Here is an 11,223-nt window from a genome sequence, read left to right as displayed (position 1 = left end):
TCACCCCAGGACCTTTGCACTTGCCATCCCTCTGCCTCGCATGCTCTTCTCCTACATCTCACATGACAAATCTCATCCTTCAGGTCTGAAATACCACCTCCTCAGGGAGTCATTCTCTGACCACCCCCTCTCACGTCGCCCCCTTGCTCTCTCTCACATAACCCTGCCACACTGTCACATTGCCATCTAAAGTTACCTTCTTTATTATTGGCATGTTCACTGTCATTCCATCAAGAACACAAGCTCCTAGAGAGCAGACCTTGTCTGTCTCCTCCTCAGGTGTAACCCCAACACCTAGAGCAGTGCCCGGCGCATCACAAGTGCTTGATACTTGTCTGTGGACTGACTGAATGGTTGTACTCAATGCTAGAGCTGGAAGGGAGATCACCCACTCTTGCCACCACTCTGTTCCTAGAGGCGGATCACCAGGCTCAGAAAAGAGAAGGGACATGGTCAAGGTTACACAACACCCAAGTCAGGGTCAGTCTCTGGTTTTGTGACCGCAGCCTGCTGCTCTTTCCTTCACATGTCACACCTGGAGGCCCTTCCGAGTGGAGTTGGCGCCCAGACACTGAGAGTCACAGGTTGTTGGCTGGGAGGCAGCTTGTCAGCTCCAGCCAGTAGGTTTTCCTTTCCATGTGGTTTGTTCTTGCGTTGGTGACTAGGTGAAGTAGTTGGCTTGGTTGGCGGCTGGGCAGTATGAAAAGTCAGTCTTTACACTGCAGAACCACGTCCACTCAGTGCAAGGCAAAAAAACCCAGTAGAAGCAAGGCTGCTTGTGGAAACACTAATGCTCACATGCCAACTCCACAAAAGCTGATTGCAGAACAGTGGGCAGAGTGGTCCTCCATGTGGAATTTCTCTCTGTCTCTCTCATTCATCTTTCGCATCTTTCGATCCTAAAGGGTATAGTTGAATTTAAGCACAGGAACTGTACAATCGATGTGCCTCCTTTTCCTTGCTTGCCCACACATGGCCTGCCCTCAGATCCACTCCAACTCCAATCCATTGACAAGACCTTTGGCCTCCTTGGTGGATGGAGCTCTCAGACAGTGGTAACCTAACGTGGCTGGAAGCGTTTTCTCCAGGGAGGCAGTTTAGTGTAGAGTCAGGCTGACCTCGGGGAGTCAGACCCAGGTTGGCACTTCCTGAGTCAGGTGTTTTCCCATCTGCCCAGTGGGGCTACTGTGGAAGGCTATATGACAGAACAATGCATGTAAGAGACTTAGCGCCATGCTGGCACATAACTGAGGGCTTGGCTAGGCCCCATTCCTGTCCAGTAGTTGGAAAGACTGCTGGGCACTCTCCTCATTCCCAAGTCTTGCCCGAGCTCCCCTGGGAATTTCCTCCCATTTCCATTTCCAGAGGATTGGACAAGACCCAAAGACGCGTGCATCTCGAGAACAGAGAAATAAAAGTGAGATGAATGCAATAATGCTGGTAACGAACACAGCCCCATTTCTGGAGCATTGATGATGTACCAGGCGCTATCTCAGCCCTCTGCAAATGGTAATAGATGGGAAGCCCACAGCCACCCTGGAAGAGGATACTAGTTGATCCCCCATTTGACTGATGTGGAAACTGAGGCAAAGAGAGGCTAATCAAATTGTCTAAGGCCACATGGATAAAAAGTGGCTGGGCCAGGCAACCCGGAGCCAAGAAGAAAGGCCACACAAAGGAAATGCCCAGCCCAGCCTGGGAGTCAGGCAGGCTGAGGTGGAGTTGACACTGTGTTCTAGTGTCATCTTCCCAGGGGGCCCCCTCACTGACCACCCCACCTAAAACAGCAACCCCTCTCCTCCGACCTCCCCCAACCGGCCCTCCCCTACTTTATTTTTTTTCAGAGTACATAATGTTATCTAGGAAAGGCAGAGTATAGTGTTTGGACTTTATCTTTGGTCCCTGGGAAGTGAGGGGAGGATTAAGGGAAGGCAGCCCCACACACACACACACACACATACACACTCCTTACCCCAAACAAGGATTTTGACAGTCATCCAAAGGCATAGATATTAATTCATCTGAGCATGGAATCCAGGGACCAGGCCATGGCTGGGCCATAGGGACAGTAAGGCGACAGGAGCCTGCCCTTGGAGGGACCCACAATCCCCCAGGGACACAGACAGGGGAACTCTCATGGACAATAGCCTTTCATAGACAAAGTGGCTCACCCACCAGTGATGGCAGACCCAGGCATGCCTCCACGCCTCTGCTTATGCTGTCCCTGCCTCCTGGAATGAAACCCACCCACCCAGCAAATATTTACTGAGCTCCTATTATAATATATACCATGCACTGGGAAAACAGAGATAAGTCGAGGCAGATATGGTTCCTGCCTTCACAGAGCCCCGGGAAGCCTAGGAAACTCTTGCTCATTCCTCAAAACCCTACTCCAATGCCCTCTCTTCAATGTGAAGCCTTCCCTGACTCCCCCAAGGAATAAGTTGCTCCTTTTCCCGTGCTCGCCTAGCATCCTATGATTTTAGTTGTAGAGGAAAAGAGAAAGGGAACGACAGGCCACTGAACACTCACTGTGCACCAGAATCTGGGCCTGGGTACCTCACAGGCAAAATCCCAGGCTCTCAGCAACTCTGCAAGGGAAGAATAGTCTCCCTTATCCCAGATGAGAAAATGAGCTCAGAGAGGTTAAGTCTCTTGCCTGAGGTCACACTGTCAGCTGGTAAGTGAGAAAGCCGGGACAGGAGACCATAGCAGCCCCACTCCAGGGTCACCTTTGTCCACGCTGTGAATGCTATGAAGGCAGGGGTGGAGGGCCATGTTGGCATTGCGTCTGTCCCCAGGCCCCAGCACAGGCAGGGCACACAGTGGGTGCTCCTGGTGTGGAGGGAGTGGACAGAAGCTGCCCTGGAGCCCGGCTGGGGCTGCGTTCCCCTCCTCGGGGCCTAGGTGGCGATGTGCACACTCCGTCTCCCCAGCCCCTGCAGGCCTCCACCTTCAGCTCCCGGATCCATGGCTTGGAAAGATGCTTCTCTCCTTTTCTCAGCTTCCTCTGCCTGGCAGCCTCTTGAACGATTTCAGCCTCTATCCCTGCTGACTGGGGTACCCCTCGTGAGGCTTATCACCATGGTGGGACCCCAGGAGGGTCAACTTTCTTTCCTCAAAATGTTGTGGAGGTGAGGGAGAGACTCACTTGTGTCCATGGTCAGACCCAGGAAGCCTACTGGCTCAGGTGCCTGGGGGCAGGGGGTACCAGGGACCCATTTCTTCCTGCCATCACCTTCCCTATTGTTCCAGGGCACCCTCCCCATACCCGACAAAGCCAGGAGTTTACACTTACAAAGCTCCAGAGACCAATTCAAAACATCTCAGCCACTCTGCCTCACCCAGATGGGAGACCGAGACCAAGGAAGGAATCCGGACGGGACCTTGTGCAAAGCACCCCATAAGTCAGGTGGGAGCTGGGGTAGAACCTAGATTTCCTGATTTATATCCTCAACAATTTCCAGCACAGTCTGAAGCAGTTTCTACAGGGCCCTGGGGGCAACTGGAGAAAAATGCAGTCTAACCAGTTATCTGATGTAGTAATAATAAAAATAACAACAACTCCCATTTCTGTCTAGTTTTCAGCCTTTCACCTGCATTACCTCATTTGTCCTTGCACCTGCTAGGGGAGGTGGGTGCCACTGTCCCTCATTTCACTGATGCCTGGAGGGGCAGGGGCTCAGCCCAGTTCCCCGAGTGCTGGGACCAGGTCCCAGGCTCCCAGCCTAACGTCTCACCAAAGGGAAGGATGGAGGTGAGCGTGGGGAGGCATGAATGGGGGTGAGAGGCAGAGAAGGCTGAGTTTGAAAGAGGGGTGAGGCAGCCAAGTTGTGAAGCGCAGGTGGACCCCTCCTCCTCCAGACTGTTCCCCCACTTCCCTCCTCCACCGACCTCTTGCAAAGCTGCAGCCAGGCTCTGTCTGCCCTGGGCCAGGCTACCTCCTCTCCTCCCTCCGCTCCCAGACTGCAGCCCCCAGAGAGCCATCTGGGCCTCCACTGACCATTGGATCTGGTTTTCCCTTCCCTTAGGCAAGTGCTTTCCCCCATCTTGGACAAGGTTTCCCCATTTGTATAGCAAGTGAGTTGTGCTTTGAGTTTGGCCTTTCAGCTCCCATGATCTGACCCCTCTGGGGAAAAAAGGTGAAGGCAACATCAACAGAAGGGAAGGCGACGGCTGTGTATGAGGCATCTACCAAGTGCCGGGCGCCGTGGCCTGACTTCTTTGCTGGTGGCACAGAGCAGCCAAAGGCAGATGGCTGCCCAGAAGGCTTGGGGTCAGTGGACACCCCCTCCTCACCTTCCTGGGCCTCCATTTCCTCATCTGTCTAGTGGAGACGAGAAACCTACCTCCTAGGGTTGTAGGAAGAGCCTGATCTGGTAACATACACAAGGTGCTTCACACAACACCCACGACGTGAGCAGTAAAAAGTGTTATCTTCATCTATCCCCTCTCCTGGCCTGGTCCAGCCCATTCAGGGCTCAACCTTAAAAAGCTCCTTGCTTGCCATCAAAATCGCTGGGCTCTACTCCCAGCTCTGCCATTAACCTGCTGAGTCACCCAGGTCTCAGTTTCTTCACCTGTCAAACGGGGCCAGTAAGCTTCGTGTGGACAAGTATTATGGGCATGCAGCAAAATCACTCATGACAGGGTGCCAAGTACGGGGCGTGGCCAATAAAGTCTCTGATGAGCACGTGCCCCCTTCCTTTTCTGTTGATCAAAATGACATTTTATGACAGAGCAGAGCACATACATAACAATATTACAGCCAACATTTAACGAGCACTTTCCACATGCCTGACATTGGCCTCAGAATTTTGCTTATTTCACTCACTTAATCCTCCATACGCAACACTATGAGGTGGGCAAAGACTATACCCATTTTACAGCGTGAGAAAGTAAGCCCCAGAGAAGCAAAATGCTGTCTTCTCAAAGCCTCCAGTGCCACTTAAAGCCTATCAGCAGTCAGCACTTGCGTTTACCTAGTAGCCGCTGCGTCCCAGGCCGTGTCCTCACCCCTTCCCTGTGTTAGCTCCTTCAAGCCTCCTGACATTGTTATGAGGTAGCTACTATCATTGTCCCCATTGCCCACTTTTGACAGACGAGAAACTGAGGCACAAAGAGCTGAACTCATTCATCCAATCAGCAAGTGGTTGAGTCAGGACTCGAACCCAGGTCTGGGTAATTCTTCTACCCGGCTCTCATAACCACTGCACCAGACCCCGCCTAGGGTCTGGCACTCCATGAGGCCTCAGCAGCACCCATGGGAGGAGGCCAGCTCTCCAGGGCTCTAGGTGGTTATGGGGAGGCGGGTCTTCATATGGTGTCCCCTCAGGGAGCCGGGGGTCTCGGTGGGGCAAAGCCACACTCTCTCAAGAAGGCAAACATACTCCCCCAACCCCACCGGTGTCCCAGACGGGCAGAGAACAGGTGCACAGATCCCAGCCCCGGGCTAGGTGAGGGGGGAACTCGTTTGGCAGCCGGAGCCCTGCCGTGAACAAGAAGAAACCCAGCCTGCAGCCCCTTGGCCCTGGCAGGAGATTAACAAAACAAATACCCGAGCAATCTCGATTTCAACACTTGGGGAGGGGGGCCAAGTGTCAGGGTGCAGGGGGCGGGAGGGAAACCTGGAGACATTTTACCACCTAAATAACTTTCCCTCTGTTTAGTTTCACACGAATGTACACTCAAGTGCTCACTCTCTCTCTTTTTTTACATTTTTATTTTATTTTTACAAATGCTCAAACTTTCCTGCCACAAATTATTCTTGGCCAGGTTACAAGTAGAAAAGCTGTGTGTATCCTTTACTTGACAAAAAGGGTGGGGGGGAAGGGAGGGTTCTTAGGAAATATTTTGGTTGTGGGTTTGAGGTGGGACTTCTTTCTTAATTTTCCTTTGCCTGGGAGTCCAGGAGTTCTTGCCTCCTCGTGCACGAGCAGTTTCCACGTGGTCTAAACCCTTCCACCACTGTCCTTACCTCCAGCTGCCCTAACGGGATTTTGTGGTTCTGGTTTCACAGAGCCAATTTGTAATGGCATTTGGGAAGGGCGGATTGGAATGGCACTGGAGCATCTCACCTCACCCAGGCCAGCGGGAGGGTCCTGTCTGGAGTCCTAGGGGCTGGGGCAGAGATTCCCAAATTCCGAGGTGGACTTGGCCTGTTCTACCCAGGCCCCAAGGAAGGGGCTGGTTCTGGGGCTCCCCAGTTGTGCAGGAAGGGGTGAGCTGTCAGTTCACCTTAGCCCTGTCCCATCCTCCAGTCGCCCCACTCCTGCAATATGGCCCAGGTCCCCTCCCCAGCCTCACTCACCACCCTTCCCCCATCACTTCACTCCAGACCTGTCATTTCTCAAACATATCAAGCACTTCCTCCCTCAGGGCCTTGTCCAGGGCTCTTTCCTCTTCCCAGAATTGCTGCTCCTCCGCTCTTTCTGTGGCATCGTCCTCCTTATCATCCAGGTCTCAGCTGGATTGTCACCTCCTCAGAAAGACTTTCCTGACCTCCTCCAAAGTAGGGACCCTGGGTGTATATATATACAGTCCCGGGATGTAACATACAGCATAGGGAATAGAGTCAATGGAATTGTAATGGCTACATATGTGTCAGAGGAGTAGTAGATTGAGGGGGGTATCACTTTGTGAGGGGTGTAAATGTCTAGTCAGTTGCTTTGTATACTTGAAACTAATAAAAAAGAAAAAACACAAAGGAGGGACCCTGGTATGAGACATCTCAGCCCCGTGTTGGTTTTCTTCATAACACTTAGGCAATTCACTCTAGTTTCATTTGTCTATGTTCTTGTTTTTTGCTGGTCCTTCTGAACTAGACTGAATGAGTGAGTGAATAAATGAATGAATGAGTTCCTTACATTGATATTAGCCCTGGGCCGTCATGGCTGCCCTTCGTCAGGGCCACTCCTCCCTAGTCTGCTGCTGGTCTAACGGCTTCCGAGGGTGTGCGTCAGTCCAGTGGGGTCTCTGTCGCCAGCAGGGGGTTCTAGGCTATTTGGGGATCTGACTGAATCACCAAGAACATTTCATAGCCATTTCTTCCAAAAGCTAAATCACACAGCTACAGCCACATACATCGGTGCCCAATGCCTCAGGGTCAGGCCACACTAATTCAATTTAAGTCAGACAGAATTGATTAAAATCATGCGACCTAACTTGACGGTGAGCTTTTCAATGCACACTCACTCTCTCAGAGGTGCTGTCCAGGCAGAGATTCCGAGTCCCATCTGGCAGATGAGAAAACCGAGGCTCAGAGAGGTGACAGGATTCGCATAAAGTCACCCAGCACACCTCATCGGTGCCTCTGCGCTGTCGCCGGGCCTGTTGTCCGGCTTTAATCTGTGATCACCATCCCTGTCCACCCCCAGCCGTGCAGGCCAGACACTTGGGAGGCATCCTGGAGTCCTCCCTCCCCCTCCAAACCACATCTAAATGGCCCCGAGTCCTGTGGGGTTGGCCTCCGAGTGTGCCACACCTCCACCCATCCCACTGCTCCTAGCGCTCGACAAACGTGTTCTGGGATTACGGTTATCAGCCTCAACTTGTACAGACACAGAACCACGGACAGACCGTGACCCCTCGTACTGCTTCATTCAGGAGCTGTGTTAGGTCACGAGTGTGATGAGGGAGTTTATGGAGCTCTGGGGCATGTAATCATGCACTCCTTTCATTGATTAGCAGCTGAAGGCTGAAACTTTCTCATCCCTCCATAGAAACCTTGCTGCTCCTCTCCAGCAATTATAATATGATAGAAATGAATGGCTACTTACATGTGATTGAGCCTCGGACGGTCAATTACATGTGCTGTGTCTCTTCAGACAGGGTGTCCAGCCAGCATGCACTTGCCCTTGTGATGGACTTCAGGGGTGATGGGGGTAATTATTGGGGTGGGAGCGAGTGCAATATGTTGGCCTTCTAGGTCCCCCATCTCTTCACCCCAGCTCTGAGCATCGCAAGCGCCCAACAAGCCCTTGTTAATAGGTTCCGTCAGCATTCTTCCATCCATCGTAGTCAGGAGCCAGATTAGTGGAAAGCTAGGGGAGCGTGTGGGCTGCGAGGACAGGTGGGAGAAGGGATTCCAGGTAGGAGGTGGCCATCCACTTGGAGCAGAGGCCACTGAACAGGAGGGAAACGTATGGGGAGGGAGCAGGAGATGGAGTTGGGGACAGACCTGGTGGACAGTTTCTCTGCTAAACACCCTGTCAGTCTTGGAGTTCCGGGTACACGTCCCATTGCCACCTTCAACACAGGTATAGTGCATACCTCCCATGCACCAGGCACCTGCTAGGGGCTGGGGACCTGTTGTGGGCCAACGTGGACAAGAATCCCTGTCCTCATGAAGCTTCTCTTCCAGTGGGCAGTGATGCACAACAAGTCACCATGTGATAACCATGGAGATGGGGTCAGGAACAGACAAGAGAGATGAGTGGGACAGAACGAAGAGAAGCTGAGACTGGGGAAAAGGCCTGTAAGCACCAGGAGGAAGCAGACTCCTGATCTTGGGTAGGGAAGCCCTTCCTCTGCAAGTGACAAAACTCCGAAGCCAGAAAGGAGAAAACTGATGGATGTCAGTAGGCAAACATTGAGCCTTGAGGAGCTCTGAGCAGAAGGAGCCAAGGGCCTGGAGGTATGGAAGCTACGGCCTTTAGGACCACAGGTGGTGCAGCTGGCCCGGGGGGGCCCTGAACTAGGAGTGGATAGACAGGGTTCCCTGCACACAGCCACAGCCTGCCAACCCCCTGCTCACTCCATTCCTGCCCCTGCTTCCCCTTTCTAACCTGCCCTGTTCCCACCCTTGCTGAGGCCCAAGAATGCCCCGAGGCAGCAGCTGAGACCTCCCAGGCCCTCTTTTCTCAGCCCCACTGCCCCAGTCATGGCCTCTGGGTTCTGGTTGCCCCTGGCTTGGCCTGGCTTGGCTGCTTAACCCCCTTTCTCGGTCCCCCACTGAGAGACAAAGTAAGCTTGTCACTTGGGCCCTGAGGGAGGCACCTGTCCCTGCCCTGACCCAGGTCTGCCTGGGGCCTCCCTCACTGCTGAGGACTCCACTTCTGCCTTTCCCTGGCCTCGTTCCCAGTCCCCTAGTCCCACCTGGACGTCCTAAGGGCTGCCCCTCCCCTGCCCCAGAGCAGCCGCCTCCTCACAGACATGCCCAGGCATCGTGGTTTGGCTGTTCTTCCAGGACCTGCCAAGAGGCCTTGCCCAGCCTCAGCAGCTAGCTCACCTACAGCCACACACCTGGGAGGTGGCTGAGCTAGGACTCGAACCCAGCTCTGGCTGGCTCTGCCCTTCTTTTACCTCTGCACCTACCCACTGGTGACCAGCCTGCAAGCCATGCCTAGACCCTGCCTGAAAGCTAGGCTTCTTCAGCCCTTGGAGCCAGAGAAAAAGTTCAAATTGTCGGGGCTCCCAGGTCCTTAAAACACCTGGAGTGGGGTCTAGATCTGTTAGGCAGGAAAGAAGGAGGAAGAAACCTGTGATTGAAGCAGAAAGAGCAGGACAGAAAAACAGAGACTGATTGACCCAGAAGTGTGGAGACAGAACCTGAGACAGGGAGGCAAGTGTGGGCCTCGAGCCCCAGCGGTGTGTCCTGGATCTGGCCCAACAGGACAGGAGGCCCTCACAGCACCTGTGACAGGGCAGAGCCAGGTCACTCAGTGACACGGACAGGGAAACAGGGGCCAGCAAGGCCATGCAGGAGGAAGAAGCTTCCTGTGTCCCAGGCCAGTGGGAAGCCCCTTGCCAGGCCTCCTGCTGCAGCCACAGGTGTGGAGGAGGGAGTCTCTCCAGGGAAGCACAGAGATCAAAAGAAGAGACGCCGATAAATCACCAGGCTGTGCCTCCCTCTCTGTTCTCCACGCACCAGGGAGCCTTCCCATAGCAGCTCCGATGTGGTTCAAGGACCCCGGGAGCACCCAACCCAGGGTGGCTCCCTCCAGCCCAGCCCCCTCTGCCAGACTCAGGCTTTCATCTGCGTAGGGCTGACCCCCACCTCCCACCCCAACAGTACACACATACATGACAGTTGTACACAGGTGACACATACACACCACAGAGCAAGGGGTACTCACACCCACTGTCGGGTGGGAATCCAGCTTTGACCACCTCCAGAATCCCCGTCAAACTAAGGCCATCTCAGAGGACCTGTGCTGGAGCCTGTGCTCCACGGATTTTCTCCACCGAAGTCAGCATTTGTTCTAGAAAAATCTGATTGAAATGAACACCCACGGCCCTGCTGAAGGGAGATTGGGGAGATGTCACGGGGCTATACCAGCTGCAGTCTTCACACACCCCTGAGCAGAGCTTCCTGGGCACGTGGGTCAGTCTTCGGACCTTAACCCCTTCTACACGCCTGAAGCTTCCTTTGCAAAGGCAGCCTGAAGCCATTGGGGGGGCAGGGTGCAGAGACACTATGTGGAGTCAGTTGTTAGTGGCAATGCCAGCTTCACCATTTCTGTGTGGCTTTAGGTAAGTCATTCAATCTCTCTGAGCCTCTGATTCCTCATCTATTATTAAGAGGAGCCAAGCCTAGGAAATACCACCTTCCTAAACCCCACCCAGAGGAAGAAAGCGAATCCTCCAAAAAGGCTCCCACCACAGCTTGGGGCTGATCAGAATAGCATCCGGCCAGGTTGTGCCTGGCCTAAATTCTGCATAGGCACCGTCTCATTCAATCCTCACAGCTTGCCTGTGGGGGAGGTACTGTTATTATCTCCACTTTGCAGATGAGAGGGCACAGCTCAGAGCAGTTGAGTTTGATATTGGTTGTTCAAGGTCTCATAAAGATGCCAACCCAGGTCTGTCTGACACTAACACCCAGGTGCCTTTAATCAACCCCCAGAACTGCTCCCTTAGCTCATCTCTGCCTGCGTTCACCTCCCCCCTCGTGCCTCCCCTGGGGCAAGGCCTGGGTCTGGGGCCCTCTGCTTCAGTCCTTCAGGGTGTGGACAGACCTGAGCAAATGCACAACGTGGCTCCCAGGTGAGCGAGGCTCTAAACGCTCTCTGAATGCTAACTGCTCTACGTTTGCATCCTCAACGGCAGGCTGGGGTCATCAGTCCCCTGAGGCCCAATAATCACACCAAACTCAACGTCTCTGAAATGGGGCTTCCTCACCTCCCCTGCGCTCCCCTCAACAAGCCACTGTTACCTCTCCATGGATTCCTGCAATGGCTCCTGCGTCACTGAGAACAAAAGCCAAAGTCCCTGCCATATGAT

Source organism: Rhinolophus sinicus, chromosome 14, assembly GCF_057876585.1.
Source record: "Rhinolophus sinicus isolate RSI-liver-muscle chromosome 14, RSI-T2T, whole genome shotgun sequence".
Taxonomy (NCBI): Eukaryota; Metazoa; Chordata; class Mammalia; order Chiroptera; family Rhinolophidae; genus Rhinolophus; species Rhinolophus sinicus.
Note: the sequence above shows the minus strand (reverse complement) of the source record.